This window comes from Mytilus californianus, unplaced genomic scaffold (genome assembly GCF_021869535.1).
Source record: "Mytilus californianus isolate M0D057914Y unplaced genomic scaffold, xbMytCali1.0.p SCAF_6, whole genome shotgun sequence".
Classification (NCBI taxonomy): domain Eukaryota; kingdom Metazoa; phylum Mollusca; class Bivalvia; order Mytilida; family Mytilidae; genus Mytilus; species Mytilus californianus.
The window spans coordinates 55584830-55598912 of NW_026262712.1; the positions used below are offsets into that span (position 1 = coordinate 55584830).

Here is a 14083-nt window from a genome sequence, read left to right on the forward strand (position 1 = left end):
CAACTTATCAAAAGTGCATTAGTATGGTTTACTTTTATAAATTTTGACTTGGATGGAGAGTTGTCTCATTGGCACTCATACCACATCTTGTTATATCTAGTAGACCAGGTCCCCTTCTTTCCATTTTTTTACGTGTGTATATGGGAATTTTGACATTTGAAACTGACTATCAATTATCATTATACATACCTGTGTTTAAAAAAAAAGTTTTGTATTTATAAATAGGTTCATAAAATATTATCTGTTTTTATTTATTACGCTTTTATATACTAATCATCCGTGACATCACTATACCCATTCCATGGTTTTAAGAAAATGATTGTTTTTCTAAGCATACATATCTATCATGTCTATATGTTTTGATTTGTGCATGCAACCTAAAACGTTAACAAAGAACATATTCAGTTCTGCGAATTGTCTTGTCTTTAAAATTTTAACTAATTTATATTCTATAAATAGACTTCCTTTTAAAACAGACATGAAATAACAACGGTCAGATCTTCTCTATAAGATTCCTGTTTTGGGTGACTTAATGTTAAAACGACCCAAATAACAACAACAATTGCTGAAATATACCTTTCTTTTTCTCCTGGAAATCGCTTATTCATATTCTTCAGGTGTCTGATGGGGTAAAATGAGTACCTATTTAAATATGAATAGATTGAATAGTATACTTCTGTCGAATTGGACTTTTAAATTGAATGTTGTTTTGAAGTGTATATTTCTTAAACGACACATTGATTTGTTTATAAAAAACATAAGGTGTTTAAAAGGATCATTACATCTTAGAATATGTGTTAGAAATATCAAGTTATCTTGTACGCATATATATATATTCAATCAGATAAAAAATATAATAAAAACTCTTTGTTCCTTTCCTAATAAAAATCATAATAAGAAAATCAAATATAATATGTCAAAGGACAGACAACATTACGATAAAAAAACTTTGCAAGGAACCAGCAGTTAAAATACATTTGATCGAAAAATGTTTTTAAGAATAATATTCATTCGCAAGAATATGTAACAAACGTACCAACATTTACCTAAATTCATTTTGTATTGGACGACAACATACGCAAATCAATGATTTTTGTTGTTAAAAATAATTGTGATGCAGTCATCTATCTTTATATGTTGAATTTATTGAATTTGTTTTATTAGGAATATACATGAAATATCAAAAACCGTATTCTAGATGATATGTGTATCTAAACTACAAATAAAATGAGTAGTTAAACGAAACAAATAAAACGATGTGTTAAATGTATTTTTCTATGATCTATAATTTTCTTTTAAACATACCAGTTAGTGACGTCATTAACCAACTTAGAAGTGTATTGAATTTCGTACTCACGCACTAGCTGATCATGCTTTTTTCAATTATTTGAATTAAATGTTTTGTTTGTGCTAAAGGTGGTATATATTTCCCCAGATAGAATTTTCTTATACTCTTCCAGTATGTAGATTTGTCCATGCTTTTTTCAAAAATGTGATACAAATTTTCCTCGGAGGTCGTTTTTTTTTGTTATTTTACTTTTCACCGTGCTGCTTTTCAAGCTACATAGGAAAAATTGCAACATACGTTTTCATATGTTTAACATATGTTTTTCATATGTTTGAAAACATATGTAAACATATGTTTAGGCCCGACATGAAAACATATGTTTTCGAACATATGAAAAACATATGGAAAACATATCAAAAACATATGTTTTTAAAATCATATGAAAAACATACATGTAAACATATGAAAAACATATGTTTTTCATATGTTTTTTACAAACATATGTTTTTCATATGTTTTCATACCTGGCCTAAACATATGTTTTCATATGTTTGTCCTAAACATATGTTTTCATATGTTTGGCCCAACCATATGTTTTCATATGATTTTATCTTGGTCTTAAATATATTTATTTTTTATATGTTTTTAATTGTTCAAATGCATTTATTTTCTCATAGATTCTTAACATGGTTTTTATATATATGTATTTTTTTTTGCGATAGGTTTTTAAGGGTAATGTTTTGATGTTTTTTAATATGTTTTTCTTTAATTTGTCATCTTTTTTTTCTGTCAGGAACTCATTTTGAGTGTAAATACTTCATTGTGATGAGTTGTTGCTTTAAAAGTAAAAAACCCAAAATACCAAATTCCACAGAAAATACATGGCAAAATCAAAAGCTCAAACAAATAAAAAACAATAAGTGCTCCATAATTTTTATATCAAGTAGAACTTTTTTTATTAAGTTGTTGTCTCGTCTATTTCATATTTTTGTCTCTTTGACATACATTGTACCATATTTCTATTGTCTATATTCTATTTTCATATGTGTGTCTCTTTGACATACCCCATTTCTATCGTCTATATTATATTTTCATATGTTTGTCTCTTTGACATACTCCATTTCTATTGTCTATATTATATTTTCATATGTGTGTCTCTTTGACATACATGTGTACTCCATTTCTATTGTCTATACTATATTTTCCAATGATGTATGATATATTTCTATTGCTATATCACCATACACTGATATGTAATTGTCTACACTGCTGGCTAATACTGGTGCATGTGTATGCAGCTGCTTTTTGGAAATATCCTGTATGATTAAGAAAGACAACTAGATTGACTTTGAGCTCAATATTGTATTAATTAAAAATTAATGTTCTTTGGTTCTGTTTCTTTACTTTTCAGTTCCTGCAAGTAGAAATAAAAGAACAGAGTTTCAATGTCCACCTAGTTGCACATTTTTAGCTCACCTGGCCCGAAGGGCCAAGTGAGCTATTCTCATCACTTGGCACCTGTTGTCGTCGTCGGGATTCGTCGTTAACTTTTAACATTTTTAACTTCTTCTAGAGAACCACTGAATGGATTGGAACAAAATATGGCATGACTGTTCCTTGTGAGGTGCTGACCAAGTGTTGTTACTTTGTTGCCGATCCATCATCCAAGATGGCCGCCAGCGGGGGACTTAGTTTAACATAGGACCCTATGGGAAATACATACAAATGTCTTCTTTTAGAGAACCACTGAATGGAATGAAACCAAACATAGCATGAATGTTCCTTATTAGGTGCTGACCTAGTGTTGTTACTTTGTAGCCGATCCATCATCCAAGATGGCCACCAGCGGGGGCTTAGTTTAACAAAGGACCCTACGGGAAATACATACAAATGTCTTCTTTTAGAGAACCACTGAATGGAATGAAAGCAAACATAGCAATATTAAACCAAATTTGGCCTCAAACATTATTATAAGTATCTGTTATGATTTTTATCTTTTTTTATATGATTTCAAAAACCCAAGTAGAGTGAGGTGAGCGACACAGGCTCTTGAGAGCCTATAGTTTATCTATCAAGGGGCAATATTAACATGATTAAAAAAAAACAACAAAATATTTATAAATAAAAAATGTGCTTGGGGGAAAAAAAAGGTTCTTTTTCTTGTATACTAAATATTTCAAACTGACCTTCAAGGGCATTTCTATAATAGTATACTATAAGTTTAATAAAATAAATTGAGAGCATTTACGAGGCCATTTTCCATAAATTTAATATTTCCAAGAGGCATAACTCTTTTGAAAAAAATCAATTGGCCATCATATTACAACTGCCAGTTGGACATTTACACCTTACAATAATTCCATACACCAAATATAGTAAGTATAACTTATTGCTTAAAATACCTGAGGTATTGACTTGACCACGAAAACTTTCTGACAGAGTAGACAGACACTAGCTATAGGACCTTGCAAGGTACCCACATACTAAGTAAATAGAAATATCCTATTACCATGATTACTATAAATAATATTAATAAGAGAGAAATTAACATTACAAAAAAACTTTAACCACAGACTGAACCTAAACTTTAGAACAGCGACGCCGCCCCTGGCAGAATCTAGGATCACTGTCTCGCTTTCACGAAATAAATTTGCAAGCTTGACAAAAAGCAGAACTTGTATTTCAGAAATAGAAATTCTATGCAATTATTAATACTTATATGCTGTTATGGTCCTACATATTCTTGTGTGTTCAATATTTTGGCATTACACAAAGTCATGCTTTCTTAGACTGTTTGAAATGACAAATGTTTTGTTTTTACATTAATTGATTAAATTTGTTGAAGGTGAATTGATAGATATTTTATTTTTGGAAAAAAAAACATAATTTTTGCATCTTTTATTATTTTGTTATTTCTTTTTAAGTGCTTGTTGATGAGTCCAGCCCTTTCTGGCTGATTTTGACATTTGTTTCTTATGTTGGGTGCTGTCTGCCATACTGTGTGTAGTTTTATTTTTTTCATTGGTTCACATTTTTTCATCCTTATACAAGTTATAGCCATAATTGGTTACTTTATGGTATGGATAATGATCATTGTTTATGGCTGTACAGTGACCAGCAAATGTTTACATCTTCGTCCTTTGGTTTTTTAATTGATAGTTGTCACATTGAAAATCATACATGTACCTCATCTCCTTATACATGTTATATCTATATGCTGGTTCATAAAAAATCTTAAAAGGAAATTATTCAATTGTTATATGTTTGAAAACTCTTTCCTATAATGCAAAAACAATAATTGACTGATTTTTCTAGCTTATTTTAATGTTCAGTGGCAAATATTTTATGTATATTCAAGACGAGAACAACTTTTAAATATACAATTCATAATACATTGTAATATAAGCAAATGCTTTATTTTAACTTCTGACATCTCATGCGTGTGTGTGTGTGGAGCAGAAGAAGGATTCCTTGATAAAATTGAGAATGGAAATGGGGAATGTGTCAAAGAAACAACAACCCGACCATAGAGCAGACAACAGCCGAAGGCCACCAAATTGATGCATACTTGACATCAGAAAGACATAAATAAACAACAGTATACATGATATACATGCTGTAACATGTACAATTACACTTGAAAAAGTTTTAGATAACATTAAATTATTTAAATTAACTGCAATTCTACAGATGAACTTACTTTGATACCAGTTCTTTTTGCCTGACATCCGCACCTACATGTACACCAGTGATTTTAATACTGTACTTTCCTTTCATTTGGTAACCGTGGTAACAAGCTAAAATTGTAAATCTTAATTTAATCCAGAAGTCCAGACAAAAACAAGATCATTTTTGTAGACGTAGTATGAACTGTTGCTCACTAATTTATATTTTTACTTTTGAGTGAATGGAAACAATATGCAACAAACAACAAAAAGATCAAAAGTGTAATTAATATTAATAATATATGTATAGCCTAAGCCCGTCTCAGTATAGTATGAACTTTTTCTAATATAAAATGATCTATTCTGCTGTCTACAGTTTAAAATAAAATGCTCCCCAGGGCGCAGCTTGATACGACCAACAGATGGTGCAAGTATTGACACAATATTCAAGCTTGATACAGCTCTGAATTTGGTTTGAGATTAAATATTTGACACAGCATACATGGAATAGGTTTCTGACACAGAATGAATGTGGTCTAAGAACTTAAAAATGTTAAATTAGACATTTACCTGTTATGGTCCAATATCCTAAATCTAAATACATGGTTAGATTCAGCATATAAAAGAACCCCAAGAATTCAATTTTTTGATGAAATCAAACAAAATGTAATTATGGACCCTTTTGAACTCAATGTGGACCAATTTGATAACGGAGCCCAAAATCAAAAATCTAAATACATGGTTAGATTCAGCATATCAAGGAACCCCATATATTCAATTTTTGTTAAACTCAAACAAAGTTAAATTTTGCACCCGATTTGGACCAACTCGAAAACTGGGCCCATAATCAAAAGTCTATATACATGTTTAGATTCAGCATATCAAAGAACCCCAAGAATTCAATTTTGTTAAAATCAAACTAAGTTTTATATTGGACCCTTTGGACCTTAATGTAGACCAATTTGAAAACAGGACCAAAAATTAAAAATCTAAATACACGGTTAGATTTGGCATATCAAAGAACCCCAATAATTCAATTTTTGATGAAATCAAACAAAGTTTAATTTTGGACCCTTTGGACCTCAATGAGGACCAATTTAAAAACGGGACACAAAATCAAAAAACTTAAAACACTGTTAGATTCAGCATATCAAAGAATCCCTCATATTCAATTTTTGTCGAAATCAAACAAAGTTTAATTTTGGACCAACTTGAAAACTGGACCCAAAATCAAAAATCTATATACATGTTAAGATTCAGCATATCAATGCAAAGAACCCCAAGAATTCAATTTTTGTTAAAATCAAACTAAGTTTAATTTTGGACCCTTTGGACCTTAATGTAGACCAATTTGAAAACAGAACCAAAATTTAAAAATCTAAATACACGGTTAGATTCGGCATATCAAAGAACCCCAATAATTCAATTTTTGATGAAATCAAACAAAGTTTAATTTTGGACCCTATGGACCTCAATGTGGACCAATTTAAAAACGGGGCCCAAAATCCAAAAACTGAATACATGGTTAGATTCAGCATATTAAAAAAAACCAAGAATTCAAGAATAAAACCCCATTGAAATTGGTCAAGAAATAAGCAATTTATACAAAGTATTAGAAAAGTATTGTTATTGGCCCCTAATTCCTAAACAGTTAGGGTCATAACCCCCAAATTCAATTCCAACCTTCCTTTTTTGGTATGGAACCTTGTGGTACAATTTCAGAAAGATCCATACACTTACACACAAGTTATATTATCTGGAAACTGGTAAAATGCTTATTTTGACCCCTTTTTAGGCCCTTAATTCCTAAACTGTTGGGACCATAACCCCCAAAATCAATTTCAACCTTCCTTTTGTGGTTTCAAACCTTGTGTTTAAATTTCATAGAGATCCATTCACTGAAACTCAAGTTATTGTCCGGAAACTAAGTGTCTTCGGACGACGCGGACAACAACGACGACGTGAAACCAATATACGACTGCAAATTTTTTTGCAGTCGTATAAAAAACAACATTAAGGCCTTAACTCTTGATGTTTAGTAAATCTTGATTTACTGTTAAATAGGCAAAATTGTTTAAATACACCATTTATAGGCATGTTGTGGAATCTCAATAAAAACTTATGATTGCAATGTTCGTTTAATCGTCGTTGTAGCTATGAAATCTATACAATAACGTCATTCACTACAACGTTACCATAGTTCAATGTTAGTACAATGTACTTCGCGTATACTATTTTCCGACAAGGAAATATTAACTCATGAACATAATATGTTGTCATTTGTGTTACCATCCATCATTTTTTGTCCATACTTCATGTATTTAATAAAAGAACAGCTTTTCAATGTACCTCGCCAATTGATGGATATACATGTATAAAATCTGCTATCAAAAAGCAAAAAATATGTATGTTCTTTTTAACCTTTTTCATAAATTATAAATAATCTAAAAGAAATGAGGATGTGTGGGATTGCTTGCAATGCAATTTTTCTTACAATATCTATTTCCAAGAGGCATAACTCCTATAAACATATTTGATCAGCACTTATTTTCTAACTCATAAAAGCCTATGCTGATATAGACCTACATGCATGGTATGAATTACAAAAATATCTGACAAAAAAATGTAACCATAGCAGTGCTTTACTGGTTATCTTCCATAGAATTTACATTTCAAAGTGAAGTAATTCCTGTATAAATAATTTATCCAAGACATTACTGGTATATATAATAAACCTTTGGTATACATACATATTACATGAATAAACAAAATATTTAAACAGTTATCCTTTTCATTACATACCTCTCATCACAAAATAATTATTGCCTGCTGCTCCTTATATGCACATAAATCAATATGACAATCTATGAATCCATTATATAATCTAGAAACCAATGCCTCAAATGAATTATGTTCTGTTGCTTAGATTCTTCTACTACTTTCATTGAAAATGCTAAAAGAAATAATGTATGACATGTACAAATGTATAATAAAATGAAGTTACAATATTAATATATCTGCCAAATTTATTGCCTTAAATATTTTTATATGACAAAATTGGCTTATTTTGATCTTTTAAAACAAGAAAACAGATCTAGACTTGCCCTGAAAAAAAATTAACTATATAAAAAGTATTAAACTATTTGAATGTTCTAATCCATCTTATGTTAATTGTTTATTAAATCCATATGACCGTTGTATGAAGTGATGAATCAAAGTGGTTAAATCTGCTTTGTACGTATACAGATCTGATGTCAGATGAGTTAAGCCTTTTCACACTAGTACTCAGTAAAAGTAGTCTCAGACTCAGGATAATTAAGGCTTATTGTACTTGTCATATGTAAAGCCCTGTAATTTTCTTAGTTGCAAGTATTGATTTGCCTTAAGAGCTTTAATCAAATGTGATGATTTTCTCGGTAATGCTAGAATGTGATTCTTGTCCGCTCCAGCATGTCCTGGAATCACTCATAATTAAAATTTGGAAAAGGTTACATGTACATTATTACCTACGCAATGTATGAAAAGGTATATACGTTTTTTAAATCTAAGTTAAATGAAAAGGGGGAGTAATTGATCCCCAGGGGCACCCTTATCTATTAATTGTAAAATAGCTACTAATTGCTAAAGAGATTATAAAGTCATCTGCACAGTGTCATGCCCCATGTTTTTAAAACAACTGATAAACAAATACAAATATCAGGTTTACATATATCTAGTTAAATAGTTTTTCGTGAAAAATAAAGCACACACATCTTCCTGCTTTTATCCAATAATTAAACAAAATGTGCATAATAATATTTACCTTTCGTTGTGCTTTTAGGGTACGTAAAACTATCCATCAAAACAAAATCACTTTCGCTGTTTCGTTGCGTTGCGTTGACTTTCTATAAATTTTCTATGTTTCGTTCCCCGGTTTCTTCCAGTTAATCGACAAGTCACCCATTTCAATTTATCTGCTTATAATAAATTTTGATTCACAATTTTGAAAAACCAAAGTTCTTTGTATCATCTTATCTCTGTCCATTCAAACTTTTTAAATGACAACAGCGATCGCGTGAGCGTCCATGGATTTTGCGTCATAAAATAAAAAATGGTAACGGTGAAAAGATTTCCGGGTTTCCGTATTCGACGCACCATGCAAGCTTTCGTACATTTACGTATATATATATATATATATGATGGTCTGGAATCAAGATTGGGGTTTAAGAATATAGAAAATAATGACAAAAAGTGCAAAATAAAGGAAAAAAAAAATAAAGAACAGATACTAAAAAAAGCAGAAATATGGAATAAAGAATCATAGAGAATAATGGGATTATTGATAAAAAAAAAAGAATTGAGAATAAAGAACAAACTAAATAAAGAATATTTATTCATATTATTATTTGATATTTATAACTCATTCATTTATTTTACATTATGTTCCATTCAGAATTAGATAGCTCTGCTGTGGGGGTCACATAGCCTGAGGGCTGACATGCTTATATCATCATGATGATGTGGGATTTAGTGGGAAGAGTAGAAAGTGCACTTTCCTGTTTGAGAAATACACTATATAGATAATGAATGAAAAAAACGTATGTGATAATTAAATGACAAATTTTGACATTTTCTCAAAACATTTTTTTTTAAATGTCCTTTAAAACATATGAAAACATATGAAAATCATATGTTTTTCATATGTTTACAAACATATGTAAACATATTTTTTAAAACATATGAAAACATATGTTTGCTTCCATATGTTTTCATATGTTTCAAAACATATGTAAACATATGTTTGTAAACATATGTTTTTCATACATATGAAAAACATATGTTGCAATTTTTCCTGTGTAACAGTCCTGCTAAATTGCCCGAATTTGCATAGATTGTTAATGGAAAATATATTTTTTTGTGAATAAAAAGAAATCTATGAGTTAGAATTTTGAAATAAAATATACGAAGATAGGTTTTAGATTATTCTTTCAGAAAATAAAAATAAAAAATGGTGTCACCGACCTTGTTTTCTTGCTACAATTAAACGTTGAAGATTTCTTTATCATTCCATTACCAAAATTTTATTCTTTGAGTTATTGCCCTTTTAATGGCTTAGTTGACAATTTGATTCGAACAAACAAAAACATTTGAAACTTTATATCAGTCCGAATTATGCAATAAATCACTAATTTTCTTTTATTCAAATAAACACTCTTACCCATTAATTGACAATCTGTTTCAAAGTTTGCAGATTTAAGCAAAGAACTGGACCTATTGAATTGGGAACTAATATTTTACAATCGATGATGGTGATATACAGTTAATCTACCGAGTAAAAACCCTTACGTGAATCCGAACTTCCACTATTTTAGCTGTTCTATGTAATTCACATTTTGGTTCACTGCTCATACAAAATAAACATAGTCTCAGTGCACTATATATATGCCTTTTTGTTTTTCTTTGTTGAAGTATTTGTTTGTTTTTATGGTGATTAAGATTATAAAACCATGTTGACTGTTGTACCCCTATTTTTGATATTGTTACCTTTTATATCTGTTTGTTTTTGTTCACGCATTGTTGTTATATTGGAAGTTTAGTAATACAAGTGAGATGTGTAGCTAGTTATAAGAACAGGTTTAATCCACTATTTTCTACATAAGGAAATGTATGTACCAAGTCAGGAATATGACAGCTGTTTTCCAATCGTTTAAAAACATCAGACATTGTCCAAAACTATTGACTTTTAAGAATTTTCTGCGTCAAGGGTAAACAGTTTCCGCAAATACTTCTCAAATAGAACGAAAATCGACCTGTGACTTCTTTTTATACATTTTATGATTTAACACAAAATGAATGATAAATAGCTGATCTATGTAATATAATAGTTCTTTATGGATAGCTGTCTCATTAAAAAACACACATAATATGTTGAATTCGATTTACCCGAGAACAGGCATTTGAAACAATGTTTGCTAATTATTATTTCTTAAATGGACATGTACACTACTGCGTTACATATATATATATTCAATGAATGGGTTACAGTTGATAGTAGCCAATATCAGATAACTTACAATGATGTAATACACTTTTTCAATTGATTTGATGTCAGACAATAATCTCATTTTATTCATCTTAGTTATATGATAAAAACCAAGTTGAACATTTAAAAAAAAAGTCGAACATGGGAACATTCAATAAAATGAAAAGAACAATTAAACCAATTAATAAATCTATGAGCTTGATTCATATTTTCATAACTCAATACTTATACATGTTAAAGTAAGTGTATTCCTCATATCTCTATTGAACGAGTTTTTATGTAAGAAACACACCCCTACTGATAACACCCGTATAGTGTGAAGATGCATGTCCGTAACGTTTCAACTGAAGTATGTAAACGTCAAACAATGGGACAGATATTACTAATGATATGTTACTGATAAGACATAACAATTAAAAAGTGGAAACTATCATTTTTGAAGTTGTCCAGCTGATTAATTATCAAAAAAGAAGATCAACATATGAAGCAGAACTTCTATATTTTAACAATATCATTGATTGCATGTTCATTGAGATATTTTACAGAAAATCTTGTTACAATGCTGCATCCACATCAGATTGGCATTGCTTTTTGAAATTATATAAGCACAATATTTCTGAAGCCATCTTTAACTGTATAAAAAGTTTTTAAAAAAAACGTATCAATATTCATTTTTTGTGTACGCCTAATATAATAAAACGTATGCACATTCTTTTAAGTTTCCGAAATACTCAGTAGTAAAGGAATAAAAGACAAAATAAACTAAACACGTTAAATCAAGGTTTGATCAAACCACTTCTATGAGTTTTAAGTAAAATCCATTGTATATATTTGGGATTCATTCAATGCATACATTATAAAATCAAATGACTGCGAGATGAGGCATAATTTCAACTGAATGAAGTAAGACAACTGAGTGATTGAATGTAACAAAATGAACAAAATTACATTTAAAATTTCATGTGTTATTTCTTAATTTTTCAAAAGTGATTAAATGGACAAATACGTAGTTAAACAAAAACATTCTTATTCTGTTTATTTCATTAAAGTTTCATTAACAGATCATTTTTTGTTACAGCTGACAAATTACAAACACCATTAACGCATTCGATACTTGTCGTAAAATACAATAGTTTATTATTTTTCCATCTGTAATGTTCTCGCGAATAATGAAAGAAGTATAAATAGTGGCACAAATCATTTATGTTGTTGTCACAGTATAACAGAATAAGTACATGAACCATATTAAGACTGTAATGTAAAACAAAACATATAATAACTCGGCAGTTTGATCAAAGGTAATTTCCGAAGTTGATACTGTAAACGTTTGACTGATGGCTCCTTTATTTCCCCTGTTCTTGATTGCTTGAATTATAAATTCATACTCAGTCTTGGGCTTGAGGCCTTCTACGACAAACGTGCAAGAATTTCAAGGAGTTTCAAAGAAATATGTCACACTTGTTCTTTGTTCCTCACAGATTATCTGATAAAAATGTATAAAATCAGTTCCTATACTTGGTTCTTCCCATTTTAATTCAACTTTTGTTGAAGTAATATCTAAGGCAGATGGACGTCCTGGTTCAAACAGTGCCCTGTAGAACAGAAACAATTTAGTTATTGCTTGTTGGTTAATTCTCATCATGTGACAATTAAAATTAAAAGAAAAGAAATTGGTATGACATAAAATGTTAGAGGACGATATGAAGGCACGTTTGGCTGCTTTCCAAACGACAACGACTTCATGGTTAAGGCAGACAATCACTTTCCTATATGTTCTTACCTAAAGAATTGTAAACGCAAGTTTTTTTTTAAATGCAGTGATGTGTCACGCTATAATGATTGTTTTAGATTGGATGTAACCGTTTCCTAATTTGTTTCTGTGCATCCCTTTAAATAAATATACGCCAAACAGCGGATGGTTTTCGATAGGCAGGTAGGTCAATAACAATGAATGTGATATATACGTCGGTATGTAACAAGCACTACAGCATACACACATACAAAGCTATTTCTTCAGTATACGACTTTAAACAGAACTAGCGTCGCAACCAAATATCAAACTTTAAATCATCCGATCCTGCAACAAATTTGGAAATTAATAGTATTGATTTAAATGCCTAACATACTGTGAAAAACGTGTATAATCGCTAACATGCACATACATTGATTTTTAAAAAAAATATATGAACGGCTTGTTTGTTTTGGAATTTGTGTTATAGCAAAAGAAGTATGAACAAGTTATGTTTTATTGTGAATTTAATTCAGGTACATGTACCTGTTTAAAATATATAACAAATTGAATTTAGTTTTCAAATATTGAAAAGGACATATATCAGTAAAAATCCGAATTACCCATTTCCTAGTATTCAATTTTCAATATACAATTGAAAAGCAAATTAAATGATTCTTGATTTTAAATGGAGAAAAGAAATCATCAAACTCATTATTCAAAAGAAATTTAACTTTTGTTATTTCAACCGTTCAAGCCGGATTTCTGTGAAAAAAACAAAACTGTCATGATAGATTTTCATAAATATTTAGCATTAATGCATTATTTGATTTAAAACAGGGTTGTTTAAAATTTAAATAAAAATCAAGGCTAAAGCTTCAAAATCCAACTTTCAGGCATTGCTTTTCAATTATCTAAGACTTATTTTGTCTGGTTCCGAATTTCGAACAGCGGTATATTACTGTTCACTTTATTTTCCAATATGAATTTTCCTTAAAGTTTGTTTGTTTGTTTGTTTTGTTTTGTTTTACTTTTCCCCGAGCGCATTATTAACATGGATGATGAATGCATATATTACAAAGAACAAACTGATTAGGACATATCCCGGGCTACCAAGGTCTTCTTATGTTACACGGAACACTGTAGCGTTTGATGTGATATGTGTGATCCACGGAATAATGTGACATATGTACACTCAGAAGGTATAATTTTTATTACCATAGCCATACATGTACAAAATGTGGATATGCCTACTATAGAACCATTTAGTTTCAACAAATTTTGTAGGAGATATGGGGGTTAGAATGGTGTGTACATAAGGCTATGTGTAGCATTCCTGTTGATATTTGGTATGTCACAATATTGATCTATTATGCTAC

The 14083-nt window shown here is 30.1% G+C and overlaps 2 long non-coding RNA genes across 2 annotated transcripts in view; both read right to left on the reverse strand.

Moving 5' to 3' along the window:
• Positions 1-2635: 2635 nt before the first annotated feature.
• Positions 2636-9684, reverse strand: LOC127705728 (uncharacterized). The gene is made up of 4 exons (XR_007983958.1): positions 8756-9684; positions 7756-7906; positions 4989-5085; positions 2636-2702 (listed from the first exon to the last, which is right to left on the reverse strand). It is a non-coding gene; the product is annotated as an uncharacterized LOC127705728 (long non-coding RNA).
• Positions 9685-11985: 2301 nt separating this feature from the next.
• The window catches only part of LOC127705726 (uncharacterized), a 57769-nt gene continuing 55671 nt past the window's right edge, over positions 11986-14083 (reverse strand). The window contains exon 5 of the long non-coding RNA XR_007983956.1: positions 11986-12567. This is a non-coding gene — a long non-coding RNA (uncharacterized LOC127705726). The remainder of the gene's footprint in view (positions 12568-14083) is intronic.